Source organism: Notamacropus eugenii, chromosome X (genome assembly GCF_028372415.1).
Source record: "Notamacropus eugenii isolate mMacEug1 chromosome X, mMacEug1.pri_v2, whole genome shotgun sequence".
Classification (NCBI taxonomy): Eukaryota; Metazoa; Chordata; class Mammalia; order Diprotodontia; family Macropodidae; genus Notamacropus; species Notamacropus eugenii.
Genome location: NC_092879.1, coordinates 29991116 through 30007822, shown reverse-complemented (window position 1 = coordinate 30007822; position 16707 = coordinate 29991116). Strand labels below are relative to the sequence as shown.

General features: G+C 44.3%; 1 long non-coding RNA gene and 1 pseudogene across 4 annotated transcripts in view; one reads left to right on the top strand and one right to left on the bottom strand.

Annotated features, from left to right (window-relative positions):
- The window catches only part of LOC140515963 (N-lysine methyltransferase KMT5A pseudogene), a 137325-nt pseudogene that overhangs the window by 16888 nt on the left and 103730 nt on the right, over positions 1 to 16707 (bottom strand).
- LOC140515964 (uncharacterized) overlaps positions 1 to 16707 on the top strand; it is a 105252-nt gene that overhangs the window by 14326 nt on the left and 74219 nt on the right. For all 4 annotated transcript variants that reach the window (XR_011971222.1, XR_011971223.1, XR_011971221.1 and 1 more), the window contains exon 2: positions 756 to 852. This is a non-coding gene — a long non-coding RNA (uncharacterized lncRNA). The remainder of the gene's footprint in view (positions 1 to 755; positions 853 to 16707) is intronic.

Sequence of the window (16707 nt, the reverse complement as noted above, 5' to 3'; positions counted from 1 at the left end):
GATTACAATGAAACATTTGATTTGGAGTCAGGAGGTTAGGGTTCAAATATCACCTGGGCCCAAGTTGGTGGACTATATGACTTCTGAGACCCCTTGCATTCTAAATCTCTGATCCAAATGGGGATGGGAGAGAATGATGAAAGAGATTCTGGGGAGAAAAGACAGGGCTTATGGGACTTGATTTGGAGGACTGTGGAGCACTCCATCTGTCTATCTGTCTATCTGTCTATCTATCTATCTATCTATCTATCTATCTATCTATCTATCTATCTATCTATCCATTTATATTCCTATCTATCCATTTATATTCCTATCTATCCATCTATATTTCTATTTATCTATTCATCTATATTTCTATCTCTATCCATATTTCCAACTATCCATCTATATTTCTATCTAACCATCTATATTTCTATCTATCCATCCATCCATCTACCTATCTATCTATCTATCTATCTATCTATCTATCTATCTGTCTGTCTGTCTGTCTGTCTGTCTGTCTGTCTGTCTGTCTGTCTGTGTGCCTGCCTGTCTATCCATCTATCTTCCTATCTGGACTTGGGATTTCCTCAGTGTACAGAATTCTTAGGGGCAGGGGCACCTGGTCTTAGCAAGGTTTCTGGGGGTAGATCCTGAGACCTCCCCAGGATCACACAGTCAGTCAGTGACACCAGGTTGTGCTAATTCTCTATTATCAGGCTGTTCTTTCTCTACTAAACCATGAAACCGAACCTGTTTTTGTTCACTTGTTTCAGAAAAAAGCCTACGAGGAATGGAGGCTGCACCAGAGCCTAATCTCTCTGCCTTTCAAAGTCACTGAATCTGGCTCATTCCCTGAATACGTCTGGAATGGTAAGATGTCTCCGGAGGTGATGGACATGGTGGTCTTTTGGGTTCCCTTTCTGTTGGAGGAGATGGTGGTTTGTGTTCCACTGTAACATGCTATTGTTTATCCCACCACTAGATGGCAAAAGCATTCCATGCTGTCCTCCGCAGCTCTCCCTCAAGCTTGTTTGTCCAAGAGCACGTTCAGACGGGGCTGGGGCTTAAACCTTCTCAGCACCCCCCCCCCCCCCCAAGCAGTCTTCTGTCTCTGACTGAGGTCCTACAGTCACGCAGAGCGGACACCCTGAAAGGCCCCAAGGTTGGCCTAAATTAGCCATCTCGAACGCCCCCTCCTCCATCCCCTCTTGCCCACCACACTGCCAGCAACCAAACAAGAATCTGTAAGCTCAGGGCCTTTAGGGTGTGGTGAGCCAAACACTGAGCTATTGAAAAGCCCTGAGACTTGGGTATCTCTCTCAATTTTCTTTTCTTTTGGACCAGACCTGTGATTTTATCTGGTATAGGGAAATCCCGATGGGGAAACGCCCTCTACCAATGCAGGGTGGCACCTTCTGTGCAACTTATACTGACTTGCCCACACACAACTGAGTCTTGAACCCAGGGCTTCCTGACTCTGAGATTGAGTGATTATCCACTCTACCACCATACCTCTCCTATCTCCCTAGATAGCATTAGCTATGTATGATTTTCCTTGGCTTACCAGGGAGTAAACAGTAGTATGGGAGAGGTACAAACGTCTGACTTGGGAGAATGGGGCCAGACAAAAGGTGAGATGAGCTGCCAGGAGAAGAACCCAGGAGGCATTTTCTAGAGCACGTGGCTCCTGGAATGACTTTCAGGTCCCCCTCCTGCCTTCCTGCCCCCACCCCATCCCGCCAACACACAAACTCAAGCAGGCACTGGGCCCCTGCTGGATAGAGTGCCAAGAAGTTGATAGAGTGGTATAATTGGGCCAACTTTGAACCCGAACCCTACCCACTCCGAGCTAGCCCTGAAGGGTTCACTAAGGAAATGTATGCGAAAGAAGACACAACGGTTTCTAGGGTTCATTCCAGCTGGAACTATGAAGCTTATGCTTCTATGAAACGAGCATTTTGAGTCAAGATTCATTGTTCTTAAAGGCACACACTCGTCTTCACGACTGTGACTGGGGAGGGTGGCATGGGCTCCCTGGGTACCTAGGTCAGGAGCCTGCTCAGCTCCAGTGACTACTGGTACCTAGCCAAGACTGGGGGCTGGCTCGGGAATCTTGAAGTGGGTAGAATTGGAATAATGATGTTTGACAGCCATACTGAGGAAGACCATACTGGGGAAGGAAGGACACTGAAGTCTGAAAGCAGGAGGTGACCTTGGGAGGAGAAAGGGCAGTGACCACACGTCCTGATTTCCAACTTCTTGTTCCTCTAAGCCTCCCCTCAAACACGGCTCATTTCGTGCTGCCTTTCTTTTTTTATCTTCTGCCCTTCCATTCTCTTCCCCTGCATGAGCCTCTTTCTCCCCCTCCCTTTCCCTTTCTTCATCCTTTCCTCTCTGCCTCTGGCCGGCTCTTCTCTCTCCCCTTTTCACTGCCTCTGTTTGTCTGTCTGACTTCTTACCCTCCCTTCCTTTCTGTCTCTGTTTCTGTCTGGCTCCTCCCTCTTCCTCTCTCAGTCTGTTTCCTTCCTCTCCTTCCGTCTTGTTTGCCTGCCTGCCTGCTTTTCTGTTTGTCTGTCTGTCCATCTGTCCATCTCCTTACCCTCCCTTCCTTTCTGCCTGTGTCTTGCTCCTCTCTCTCTCTCTCTCTCTTCTGTCCTCTCCTCTCTCTCCCCTTCTTCCTCTCTCTCCCTCCTCTCTCTGTTTTTCCTTCTCTCACTCTCTCTCTCTCCCTCCCTCCCCTTTCTGTCTCTCTCTGCCTCTGTCTCTCTCCTTTATCCCTCTCTCTGTTTTCTTCCCTCTTGTTTGCCTGCCTGCTTTTCAGTATGTCTGTCTATTTGTCTGCCTGTCTCCTTACTCTCCTTCCCTCTCTGACTCCATCTGTCTGTCAGGCTCCTCCCTCTTCCTCTCTCTCTGTCTCTGTTTCTTCACTCTCCCTCCCTCTCTGTCTGTCTTTTTCCTTCCTCTTCTTGCCTCTCTGCTTGCCTGCCCACCTGCCTCTCTCTCTCTCTCTCTCTCTCTCTCTCTCTCTCTGTCTTCTTCCCACCCTTCCTCTGTTCCTCTCTCTCTCCTCCTCTCCCTTTGTCTATACATCTGTTTGTCTATCTGCTTCCTTCTCCTTCCCTCTCACCCTCTCTGTTTTTCTTCCTCTCCCTCCCTCGATGTCTCTGTACCTCTGTATTGCTCTCTTTCCCCTATCCTCTCTCCCATCTCTCTTTCTCCCTCCCTCCTCCCTCCTTTTGCTCAGGGAAACTCATATTAACTTGCTCAACCGCAACCTTGAAGTTCCTTGTATTTTCTCTTTGGGAGAATTTTGCCTCTGGTTCTGACAGCTTCTCCTCTAGCTGGCCCTGTCTGCTTCCTCTCTGCTCCACCCACCTGTCAGAACACTAGGCCTCCCAACCTGAACAGCCTAACACTTCTGGGGAATATGGACAGAGACACTCCCTCCTCTCTGCAGTCCCTGGTTCTCCTCTGGACCCTCCATCTTCCCTCCATGGGGACTTGTGCTAGCTGGCTGAGAGGATAGCTGGGACTCTGCTTCCCTCCTTTCCTATCTGTTGGTACTTCCAGGCTCTAGGCCTTTGGTTCTAGGTTGCTCTCCCAACCCCCAAAGAAGGCGATTCCTTTATTCAGTGACAAGCATTGGAAAGCCTGTGCTAATGGCCAGGAAAACTGAAGAGCCTTCTAAAGATTGTTAGTTTATCGACATCGGCACATTTCATCAAGGGAAAGTCTTTGTTTTCTTCTTTGCTGGTTTAAAATAGTTGCTGAGGGGCAGGGTAGTGTGTCTGAGGGGGTGGTGAGGTTCATACCAGAGATGTGATTAATTTGTTCATCATAACAGCTGAAGGCCTCGTGTATGTATGACTTCCTTCAGGCATCTCATTAAAGGTGATTATAGAACCTTGGTTATCATAGCTAATGCTTCCTCTCATCTGAGGATCTGCCATGCCCAAAACTCTTTCCATGAAACAGGAAGCAAGTGAAGGGTTCTACAGGTGGGGAAATGAAGACCCAGAGAAAAGACAGCAATTGGCTTCCATCAGAGACAGAAGGACAGGACTAGAATGAGAGGCCATTGGCCATCCAGCACTGAACTCAGCACTGGGGGAGAGGAGATGTTGCCAGCTTGGTCTGTTGAAGGTGGGGCTGTTTTGGGGCTCAGACTACCCAGGCCAAAAGCTTTCCATTGATAGCAACAGGGTGTGGCCCAAGCACCCAGAGACTTCCCTATGGGGAAGAGAACGAGTATTTATTAAGCACCTACTATGTGCCAGGCACTGTGCTAAAGTGCTTTTACAAATATTATCTCCTTTGATCCTCACAACAACTCTCTGAGGTAGGGGCTGTTATCACCCCCTCCCATGTACAGTTAAGGAAAGCGAGATAGACAAAGGTGAAGTGACTTGCCCAGGGTCACACAGCTAGTAAGTGTCTGAGACCATATTTGAACTCAGGTCTCCCAGATTACAGGCCTTGCTCTCTAGCCACTGCACCCACCTAGCTGCCATGACACCTATAGCACTGTCACCACGCATGTCTCACTGTTACTCTCATCTCTTCCCCCTTCTTAGGTTCTCACTCTGTATGCCCATCATGAATTGTCCCATTCTCATGTGCTGTAAAGAGTTTGCTTCTTTCCCTTCTTCCCCTCAGAGACCCAGAGGGGACCTAAGCTTGATTCCAGGTTCTGCAGCTAATCAGTCATCATTTGACCACTCCTGGTCTTGGTTTCTCCATTCATGAAATGAGAGGAGTAGGCTAAGTGGTCTCTAAGGTCTTAGTCTTCCATGCTCTAGACTCTCTGATTATATAAGCCAAGCCCATATCCAATAAGGCATTAGATTACCCAGGGTCAGCTGCTTCACTTGGGATTTCATCCATCCTCCTGTCCGATGTTTACCATTAAATGCATTAGTGCTATTTCACACTGGGGGACAGTTGCTCTGTCCTTTCCTTCTCTACTTCATAAATCAGTATGATCAGACATAGTTTTTAGCTGCTTGTTGGGTAGCAAAAGGAACTTAACGTTGATGTGGGTAAGTTGTTTTAATCCAGAATACAGAATAACTTCATTAATTATCTGTAGGGTAGCTCAAATCCTGGAGACACTCGTTGCCAGATGCATATACATAATAAAGTCAAAAATTGGGGGGGGGGAGGATCATGTTAGAGGGCGATGTCTCAAAGAGGCTCCACTTAGAGTTTTTTTGCTTGTTTGCCTTTCTCCCCCTCCCCTATATTTGTATGAAATCAAAATAAATCTGTGGGATGAGAAAAGGGGAGGCATCAGGGCCTCAGACCCAGACAGCCTTGACTGTTTTTTGGAAGTTCAGCCTCTAAAATGATTCAGAAAGGAATTAAGTGAGAGTTAGGGACATACAGTGAATTTCTAACCCTAAGTCAAATAGAGGTTTAGAACAGAGATCTTGCCTGGTTGAGCAAGAAGGGGAAAGTCAGAAGTGAATTAATATCTGTACGTGCCAATTAGTTGACTGCCTGCTATATGTTCCAAAAGAGTTTGGTTCCTTGGGACAATCATTGTCTTCTTCTGCAAAGGAAAAAATCAATAGCCAAGGTTCTGAGAACTGACAGGCTCATCTTATTGGAAGAAAAGAAAGATAGAGGGTTTTCTCTCAACTGATGTTGCTTTGTGAAATGCCTGTCTCCCTAAGACAGCTAAAGTTCAAGTCTTTCTGTGCTCTAAGATTGCAGAAGTCAGTCTTCCTCTTATGGAAAACAGGTAGCATCTCAGCTGAGGAAAGGAAGCAGAGGGAGCCTTCATGACCACATGTCCAGCAAAGCCAATACGGGTAACAACCACAGGACCAGCAGAGTACTGTCCAGGGGTCACATGAGACCAGCAAGGAGCACCTCTCTGAAGAAACTACATGCCTAGCAGAGAGAAACTAGATGCAACGTGAGGCCAATGAGGAGTAATGCCATTACCAGCCCTGTAGTTTTAGAGGAATGAACAACTTCTCATCACGTATTCCCTGGCCACATGTGTATGTATATTTGTATCTTCACACATATGCACTGGATACACATGTTCATTCTATGTGCCTCTTCATGTATGTTCCCTAGGTAAGTCTTCACTTCTCACTGGTGGTACATGTACCACCAGGAAAATATACTCATGATTTAGGGGGGAAATGGTCCATGGTTACTTTTGATGATAATGATAATGCAATTTTATGAAATGCCTTTACTCTAAACTAATTTTTTCTTTTGGCTAACTCGTCAAAACAGTCATATCAGTGGGAGCCTAATGAGCTGAAGTTTTGAGTGGAGTCCGATCCACAAAGTGCCTTGAACCTAAGGCAAACATTTCTGGAGGCATTATCTGTCAAGAGGGAAGGTTGTTCAATGTGCTGCATACTTATACTGTATTCATTTATCAAAATGTACTGAGCACCTACTAGGTGCAAGAAACCTTTCTAAGCATTGTAGGGGCTAAAAAGATGAAGACATTGTCTCAACCCCATAGAGTTTAGTCTAGTGGTGGTAGTCTACTAAGTCAATTTGTCCTTCCCTGACATACAAGTTTTCCATTAGTTTAGGAGTGATAGTGGAGATGACTTTTCATTGGTTCAGAAATCCTTCCATTAGATGCTGATGGAGGGGTGCAAGCAAGGCTAGAGATGGGGAGAGAAAGGGAGAGTAGATATCTGGTGCTAAAAATCCAGATTTGCAAAACAAACAGTAAAAAGCAAGACCTCCCACATCTCTAAACAGCTCCTGCCAAGAGTACTTAAGGTAACTGGAAAAGAAAGGAGCCAGTGTTACACACTCAGCATCATAACCACCGACAGGTGAACACGCAGCCTTTAACGCCATTTGGGCAAGGAGAATGAGCCCAGAATCACAAGATCTCTGAGACATAAAGACTCCAGAGGCCATGTACTCATGAGAAAGAGTTCTCTCTTCAACATATCTGACAGGTTGGTTATCCAGCCTTTGCTTAGGGGCTTCCAGTGAGGGGAACTTACCACCTCTCAAGACATTCCATCTCATCTCTGCCTGTTAAGAAGGTTTTCCTTTGGCAAAGCCTAAGTTTGCTTTCTTTGGGATTTTCCTGCCTTGCTCCTGATTTCTTCCTCTGGGGTCAAGTGAAACAGAACCAATTCCATTTTCACATGATAGCCCTTCAAATATTTGAAGATAGTTCTTTTATTTTCCTAAGTCTTCTCTAAGTTAAACATGGCCATTTCCTTCAAATGGTCCTCCTATGGCAGGAGCTATAGGCTCTTCACATCCTGGTGCCCTTCTCCTATGGCATGAACTGTAGGCTCTTCACCCTCCTGGTGCCCTCCTGGGGATGATTGCTAAGCTATAGGACTGCATCATCACCCACTGTTTGTTAGAAACATCCCCTGGCTGTGCCATAGTTATCTCTCAAACTCACCACATATAAATGAAATTCTTTATTGTCCGCCTTCAAACCTGTCTTCTTCATGACTTCCCCATTCTTGTTGAGGACATCACCATCCTTCTGGTCAGCCAATCATCCTCAGCTCTTCCTTCTCCTTTGCCAAATCTTAACAATTCTACCTCCAGAAAAAAAAATCACATTTGTCATCTTATCTCCACTCACATGGCTACTCTCCTAGTTCAGGAAACCAGAGGATGATCTGACTTGAGAACTGGATCTAGTCCCCCTTCCACACCCACTCTTCATTTTATGGACTTTTATGACTTGGCTGAAGGTCACACAGGCAGATGTGGTGGTTCAGTAGTAGCATCTACCTAGCTCCTTCAATACCCTGGAATGAGGTTTCTATGGGTCTGTTGCCTTAAACTGTTGATAAACTGGATTAAAAGAATGGTAAACAGAGAGGTGTTTGCATTTTAGACTCTGACTGCATTACACATTAGAATCTACTTTGCACATCACTTATCAGTTGGAAAGTTCTAGATACTGGCATTTCTGCTATACTTCAATCTGTTTCTCCAATCTAAGCTTCAGGAGTTTATGAAGAATGCCAGGAATTGTAAAATGAAGTTTGATTAGAAACGTAAGCCCTTCAAGTGTGAGGACTGTTGCTCATACTTCTCCATGCCCATCTCCAGAGTTAGGCATCTTCTCTCTCTACTCTGTTTCAGAGGGCTTAGTGATTCATATGGCTTTCTCTGGCACCTTTGTGACAATGACTCCATAACCTATATCTTTAAGCCTGATCTCTCTGTAGCTCCTCCTGTATCTCTAAATGTCAACTGGACATTTGCATGTGAATGCCCTATCGTCAGTTCAAATGGTAACTGTCATTTCCTCCTCAACCCTAAGGAATTTCCGGGTCCTAACTTTCTTAACTCTGTCAGTGATATCACCATTTTCTTAGTAACTCAGGATCAAAAACTTGGGAACCATCCCTTCCTTTCAGTGCTGCTGTCCAATACATACCTAAAGTTCTTTCAACTGTGCCTCTAAAGTGTGTCTCAGATCGACTCTTTCCCCTCTTCCCATTTCTATTGCCCTAGACCAAACACTCATGGCTCCCTGCCTGAATTACCACAACAACCTCCTAGTTGACCTCTCTGCCTTCAGCTTCTCCCTCATCCAATCCCCTGTGTACCACTGACAGCTACATCTTCTTAAAATACTTTCAGACTGTTGCCTCTCCACCTGAAAACTTACAATGGCTCCACAGTGCCTACTATATAAAGCTTTAAATTTCTTTGCCTGCTTTTAAAGCCCCCTTAATCTAGCTATCCTCTATGTATCCAACTGGATTGCTCCCTAGTCTCCAACATGAACCTTGACTTGGACCACTGATTGATCTCCCCACTTGAATTGTATTGAAGTTACTTTTCTATATACACACTACATTTCCCTACAAGAATGTAAACTCTTTGAAAGCAGGACTTTGCTTTAATTTTGTCTTTATGCTTCCAGTACCTTGAACATAGTAGGTACTTGGGAAATACTTGTTGAATATGGTGCCCATTACTGAGCTAGAGAAGTCTGACAGAAAGATCATCAGAAAGAAAAAAAATGGAATTGAATGGATCATGAAAAATATGCATATTTCTCAGCACCGACTTGTACCCTTATAGAAATAAACCTTGTGTGAGGGCACCAAGAAATTAGAAGTAAATTTAAGAAAGCTGAAATACTCAGCAATCCATTACAGACCATAATGCAATAAAATAACAATTAATACTAATTAATAGCAACACAAGGAAAAGATACAGACCTAAATGGAGTGACACTGTGAATGATGAGTGAGTTAAAGAACAGATATGTGAAAGGGAATGATAAATCATGAGACCATATGAAATTTCTGGGAGGCAGCTAAAGTGGTCTGTAAAGAACGAATTTTTAACGCTGAAAGTATATTAACAAAAGAGAAAGGGGGAAGATTAAGGGAAAGACAATTAAAAAAACTAGGAAATCAATATGAAAAAATTCAAAATAAACACAGAAGAGAAAATCCTGATAATTAGAGGAGGAACAGATAAAATGGAAAAGAGATTAGAGAAATGTTAAACCAAACTAGTTCTTTGAAAAGACTGAAAAAATAGGTAAACTTTCAGTAATTTTCCATGGGTCTCTTACCCAGTCAGAGGACTGATGAAACACAATGCAAAGAGGGGTGTTCCTGTACTTTGCCTGTATCTTGACACTTTAATATAGCTTCATTTGCCCTTTCTTCCCAGGATGCCTAGTGCCTGGGGGATGTGGACTGTTATTGGAGGCATGCTGATACACATAGTCATGGGAATTTAAAAAATGAACACTGGGAAGAAGACAGGAAAGGAGGGAAGGGGGAGAAGAGGGGAGACAAATAGGATGGTGTACGATGTCCTACCAGGGATTTTAGAGGCTTTGAGATTTTTTTTTTTACTGCCTCTCCTGCTAAACTCAGATGTTGAGCACTCAGATGGTTCTTGGAGATTTCATCACTCCTGCCTAGCTTGTGGACTCATTGTGTTCCGAACTCTTACAGACCCCACATCCTGCATGGGAACAGCATTCCTTTGTAGTTGAACAGTGACTTTCAGATTGTGCAGACACCAATGTTCCTTGGTGATGTCCCTTTCCTCCCTCATCTATTTCTCCTAGATGGAGAATGACTCTTAGACAGTAACTTGACTGCATGACCCTGAACAGAGGGTGCCCTGGTCATTTCAGTGCCAAGGAGGAGGCAGGAAGAAGAAAATTTTGACCTTGGGAGGTAGTGGTATCTGTTGCATTTTTGTGCTCCAGATACATACTGCTACTTGATGCAAATGTGCTTTTCCCCGATTCAGTTAAACTGTTTTTCTTTACTCTGATGTGAAGTGCAGGTGATTTGTTAATATCAACATGGAGGGAATTTCCTGGGGGATGGGGGCTAAGGCAATGAAGAGCATATTGAATCTGGAACCCAAGTAGAGTCTTAAAGAGTTCAAGAAAAAAATACAGCTAAACCCCTATGGAACCTGTTCTATTTCATAGTATTTCTCGAGTTATGTTGTATGCAGAGTTGGCCAAACTGTTGCCTGGCTGGTCTCCAGAACCAGCCGCATTCCCTCTTTGGCAGTAGGACTATGTAACTTAATTCAATAGGGCGGTAATGTCCTGTTGGGAACTTGGATGAGTCCAATAACCAATTATTCATTTAACTGCAGTAGAGAAGGATTTAGACATTAGGGAGAATTGACCAACTGTTTGGGTTATGTGATACACTGGGAAATATTTACTACTACAGGAAGTGTGGGAAAATCTTCATAAGATTTTATCTTTCTCAGAAGGTTTGAAATCAGGTAAATGAACTAGATGACCTGTCTAGGCTCCTGTCAGAGCTATACTTTTAATTTCTTCTTCTTCTTCTTCTTCTTTTTTTTTTTAAACTGTTGGATTGAAAAGTGCTGATCAAACTTGGCTTTCTTTCTCATTCCCTCTGTCTTTTTTTGTCTAAGTGACAAGGTCAGTTCCAACATTTTTCTTCCCTGCAGCACTCACACTAATTTGAAATTAGGAAAATATTAGAAATGAAAGACTCATCAAATTGGTAGAATTGGAAGGAGCATCAGAGATTCCACAGAGAATGAAACAGATCCAGGGAGATCTAGAGACTCATCCACTCATCCAAACAAATTTGTCAGCTCTTCTGTCCCTACAGCCAAGACAGGGTTAAGCCTTAGGAATTCCTGACATCGAGGCACCCCTGAAATTGCTCCTAACGTAGCTCCGTTGTCTTCTTCCTGCCTTGCTAACTAGCTGCTGCTCCACCCCCTCTGTACACTGCTCAATCCTCTAGCTCCCCCACCCTGGGTCTATACTGTCTGGATTTGTGAGAATTCATCATCACTAGTTTGCCCCAGACCTTACCATCCAGCCACCCCTGTGGGGGTACACAGGTACCCGGAACCTCCCCCACTTCCCCCGGAGAACAATAATCAGATCACCACTGTGATGGCCTCTGGAAAGGACATTCCAATGCATTGCCCTATTGTTCCTTTCACCATCCCTGTGAACTCCCAGACCAAAACATCCCTTCCTCGCCGTCACTGTGCTATATGTGTGGTCTTCCCCATTGGAATTTCAGCTCCTTAAGGGAAGGTGCTGTTTGACTTGCTTGAATTTGTACTCCCCTCCCCCCTTCATGTTTAGCACTGTGCCTGCCACATAATCCTAGCTAGCACATAAAAGCACATACTTTTAGGTTTGCTAAATGTTTTGCATATGCTAACTCATTTGCTCTTTACAAGAACCTTGGGAAATAGCTGCTATTATTATCCCCATTTTACAGAAGAGGAAATAGTCTGAGAGATGTTAAGTGACTTCCCTGAGTCACCAAGCTAGGAGGTGAGGTTTGTGCTCAGGTTTTCCAGACTCCAGGGCCAATCCACTAAGGCCCAATCCACTTTGCCATATATAAGGGAAGGGCTTACCACTCATTCATTTATTCATTCATTCATTCAGTGCTGCTTCTTGCAGGAAAGTCGTCAGAGCTCAAGCATGTTTCTGAAAGTCCCAGCCCAGCCCATCACTTACTCCTTCCTTCCTTCCTTCCTTCCTTCCTTCCTTCCTTCCTTCCTTCCTTCCTTCCTTCCTTCCTTCCTTCCTTTTTTCCTTCCTTCCTTCATTTATTCAGTGCTTTTTCTTGTGAAAAAAGTCATTAGAGCTCAACCATGTGTCTGAAAGTCCCAGCCCAGCCCATCACTTATTTGTTCATTCATTCATTCATTCATTCATTCATTTATTCAGTGCTTTTTCTTGAGGGAAATGTCATTAGAACTCACCCATGTGTCTAAAAGTCCCAGCCCAGACCATCACTTATTCGTTTCTTCCTTCCTTCTTTTCTCCCTTCCTTCCTTCCTTCATTTATTCAGTGCTTTTTCTTGTAGGAAAAGTCATTAGAGCTCAACCATGTGTCTGAAAGTCCCAGCCCAGCCCATCACGTATTCGTTCATTCTTTCATTCATTCATTCATTCATTCATTCATTCATTCAGTGCTTTTATCTTACAGGAAAGTCATCAGAGCTCAATCATGTGTCTGAAAGTCCCAGCCCAGGAAGCCCCTACATGTGAAGAGGAGGAGGGCAAGGTGCAAAGGGGCAGATGGATTTTGTATTAAAACTGTTTTTCCTCTAGACCTCTGATGAGGAGAACCTTGAAACTGCAGGCTGTTCGGGCAGGAAACAGACTTTGAGAGGTCGCCAAGGCCATACCTAGACTTCAGGCAGAACCACCATTAAAAATCCCCCAGCCAGATGAAAATCCATCCTCATATTGAAAGCTCTTTCTCTCTCTGTCTCTGTCTCTCTCTCTCTCTTGAGAGAATCTGAGCTTCCTCATAGCTAATCTCCTATTCCTCCTCCTGCAAGACAGACCCATTTCCTTTCAGGAGAAAGCAGTGAGAATTCCAAAGTGCTAAAGATCAGTGGGAAAGGGCAGTGTTGATGTCACCAACTGGCCAAGCTCACCACTTCCTGGTAAGAGAGCCTGAGAAGGGGAAGAAGTGAAGGAAGGGAAATCACACCAGGCCATCTATTCCAACCCCTACCTGAAGTGGAAAACCTGGCAAGGAATTATTCTGCCTCTCCTTAAAGCCCTCCTGTGACAGGGAGCTCACTACCACCTGAGGCAGTCAGAGCTCCGATTGGTAGGAAGCTCTTCCTTATAGTGAGACAAATTGCCCTCCCTATAACTTCCACCCACAAATCCTCATTGTACCCTCAGGGGCTAAAGAGAAAAAGCACAATTCTTCTTCGTTGTGAAAGCCCTGCAAATATTGGCAGACAGTAATTGTAATGCCCACTAAATTATCCAGGCTCCTAGTGAAAGCCCCAAGCTTGTTCAATGAATACTGCCATTTCTATGACTCTTAAGGGTTCCAAAGTGCTTTACATGCATTTTCTCATTTTCTTCTCAGAATGATGCTGTGTAGTATTATCCCTATTTTGTGGAAACTGAGGCTGTGGCTAAATGACCTGTCTTGAGTCACATGGCTAGGAATTATCAGAGGCAAGATTACTGAATTCAAGTCTAGCACTCTAGTTTGGGAAGTTGTATATCAATAGATCCAGCTCTGGCACCATTGTGGTCCTCTGAATAGGCACTAGTTTGCCAACGTCCTCCCAAAATGTGGAGCCCAGAATCAGGCATGATATTCCCAGTGTGGTAAGAAACTGGCCTATTGCCAGAGCCTTTTGAATAAATGAAGAGCTGGCCTTGCCAAGGCTATTCCCAGGGGTCACTGTTATGGACAGAAGTGGATAGTATATGACCACCACTTGTATTAGAATGATGTGGGAGCTTCAAGGTGACAAAAGCTAAACCACTTATCAATTCTTGACTTACTTTCATGAGAATTTCACCTTTTCCAAGGTAGCATAACAGTAGAGGGTGCCCTGAATAGAGAGGTCAATCTGGGTTCGAATCTTCCCTCTGCCACTGACAGTGTTGGGCAAGTGGTCAACTCTTTGGAAGTTTCAGAAGAGTTTCTTCCTCTGAAAAATGAGGAGGTGGACTGAGGCTATTCACTGGTAGCCCTACTGTTCTGAGTTTGGAAGGTAAAGAAATCAGTGAGGGCAACTGTGATGCCAACCAAAGAGGAGATGACTAGTAAAGAAGAAACCATGGGAATGTGGGGTGGGGAGATGTGGTGGTCAAGCCATCTTAGCTTGTGACAGATTAAGAGGGGAACTGCCAGCATGTTCTAATTTGTACCTTAGACTTTAGGAAAGTCAAGGCAATATGGTGTAGTGCTTAGAATAACTGAGCTTGGAGACAGGCAGGCTTGGGTTTGAGTCCTTCCTCTGATGCTTACTAGCTATGTGAGTCTGGACAAATCATCTCCTCATTTTCCTCATCTGTAAAATGGAGATTTGGACTAGAAGGGATCTGAGGTCCTTTCCAGCATCCAACCTATGATCCTATTCAAGGTAAATTTTGGTGGCTCAAAGCTACCTAGTTACCTTGGGGGTTACTCGCTATATTCCTTTCTCAAAAACTAAACCTTGCCACCATCATCTAGGAAATCAGCCCTCATGGGGAGGTAAACTGTCAAGGTTTAACACTATCTATATCATTATTGATAATTGATAATCTATCAGTAGTAACTGTTGCTGTTTCCCACCCAGCCTGATGTCTTTGTTTTTCTTGGCCTCATTAAAGGGGCCATGCCCTGGCTACTTCTTAAACAGGCCTATTCAATGAATGGGCGTTGCCTCACCCTAAGTGAGTGCCTGCAGAGACCTTGGCCTAAAGGGCCCAAGGTCTCCCAATGCATCCTGGGTCATCTCCAGACATCCTGAGGAATAGCAGGTCACTGGACCCAGATGGCTCAGGAGGAGAAGTGAGGCTGGTGACCTGCACAGCTCTCCCTCACTCAAAACAAAGTCAAGTGCAAGTCATGTCATCATTTCTCTGATGGCATGGTCTTCTTCGGCAACGAAGGACGAACACAATGTATATCATATTGTATTTTGATTCATTTTGTTAAAGATTTTCCAGTTACATTTCAATTTGGTTTGGGCCCACTTGAGAGTTTTGCGTACATCTAGAAAGTTCAACACTTCTTAGTCACCCAAGTTCTCAATTTTAGTGTCATCCTTGACTCCTCCTACTTCCTCACCCCACATTTTCACTCTGGATCTCAGGGACTGAACAGCAATAGGTCCCTGCCAAAGCATCAAAATAGTTATTTTGGGGTCCTCCTCGCTCAGAGTGAATGTAAATAGTAACTATTTCAATTTTGGCTAGCAACTCTGAGAGTCTCACCCTTCAAGTTTGAGGGGCTTTTTTGTATTAAAGGGGCAATCCCTTGACTCACTTCTTAAAGAAGCCTATTCACTGAATGAATGTTGCCTCACTCAAAATGAGAGCCTGAAAAGACCTTAGCTTAAAAGGGCCAAGGTCTTCCACTGCATCCTGGGCCATCTCCAGTCATCCTGATCTATATCTGGTCACTGGATCCAGATGGCTCTGGAGGAAAAAGTGAGGCTGGTGACTTTTGTCAGACCTCCGTCACTCAAATCAAAGTCAATTGCAAGTCACGTCATCATTTCCCTGACTTCAAGAATGAAAGACAAAGCACAGCCTATTTAAGCAGATATTGTTTTCAAATTCAGAGATGGAATAAGTAGGATGTCATGACTCCTCTGAAAAGCAGGAGACCCTCAAGAATGAAATCTTGACAACACAGATACAAATGATTACTGTGGGGAAGAAAATGAGGAGGGTGGGAAGGAGTGCTGAAAGAGCCTGATGTGGCTGCACAGGAAACTCATTGATGCACTCATTGCCTCTTGGTGCCTTCCATGTTACTCATAAGTTCTCATCTGACTTAAACAATCTCTCTGACCTTCGAGCTACCAATGACTTCTCCTTCCATTCAGTGTCAAAATGCTAGTATCTTCTACATTTCTCTGACTCTGATTCCTTACTATGTATTCACTCCATCCTTATGAATATCTGGTCACCGGATCCACATGGCCCAGCAGGAGAAAGAGAGGCTGGTGACCTGCACAGCCCACCCTCACTCAAAACAAAGTCAAGTTCAAGTCATGGCATCATTTTTCTGATGGCATGGTCTTCTTTCGCAATGAAGGACAAACACAAGAAAATAAATGGTCATTTGACCTAGAGATAGGCCTCAATTTCAGGGAGATACCTGGGAGGGCCTTGTAATGTAAGTGCTCTTCTGATCTCTAGGTCTCAGAAATTGTGGGTGATGACATACAGGTCCTTGAATCTCCCTAGGAATCTGTTTCCCCCCCACTCCCAGCAGAAGTTCTAGCTTTAAAGCCTTTGAAGGCCTTGATATTTTTAATCCTAGGATCTTAATAATGAACTTATACTGGGCTATCCACCTATCTAGGACTCAGGTTCCTTTAAAGTCCAATAAAGAGTTAAGATTCTACAGACTTTCTTGTCACTTTTTGTCCTTGGACACTTAGGGGTTCATTTACAATAGCCATTGGGCTCTCTAGGCCTCAGTTTCAAGCAAAATGCATGGAGGGGCCTCTGGGTTAAATGCTGTTCTGGCCCTCTTTGCTCTAGGCCTAAGAATCTATAGGTGATCACATTCAGGTCTCTCAAGTGCCCTTGTCCTCATTTTCTCCCCTAAACTTACAACAGGGGGTCTGTCTCTAAAGTGCTTGAATGCCTTGATATTTTTCTTCCCAGGAGCTTGGGAATGATTTTACACTTGCCCATCCAGATCTCTAGACCTCATTTTCCTTTAGAGGCACATGAAGTACTGCCTCTGAAGGACTAGTCTCATTTATTCC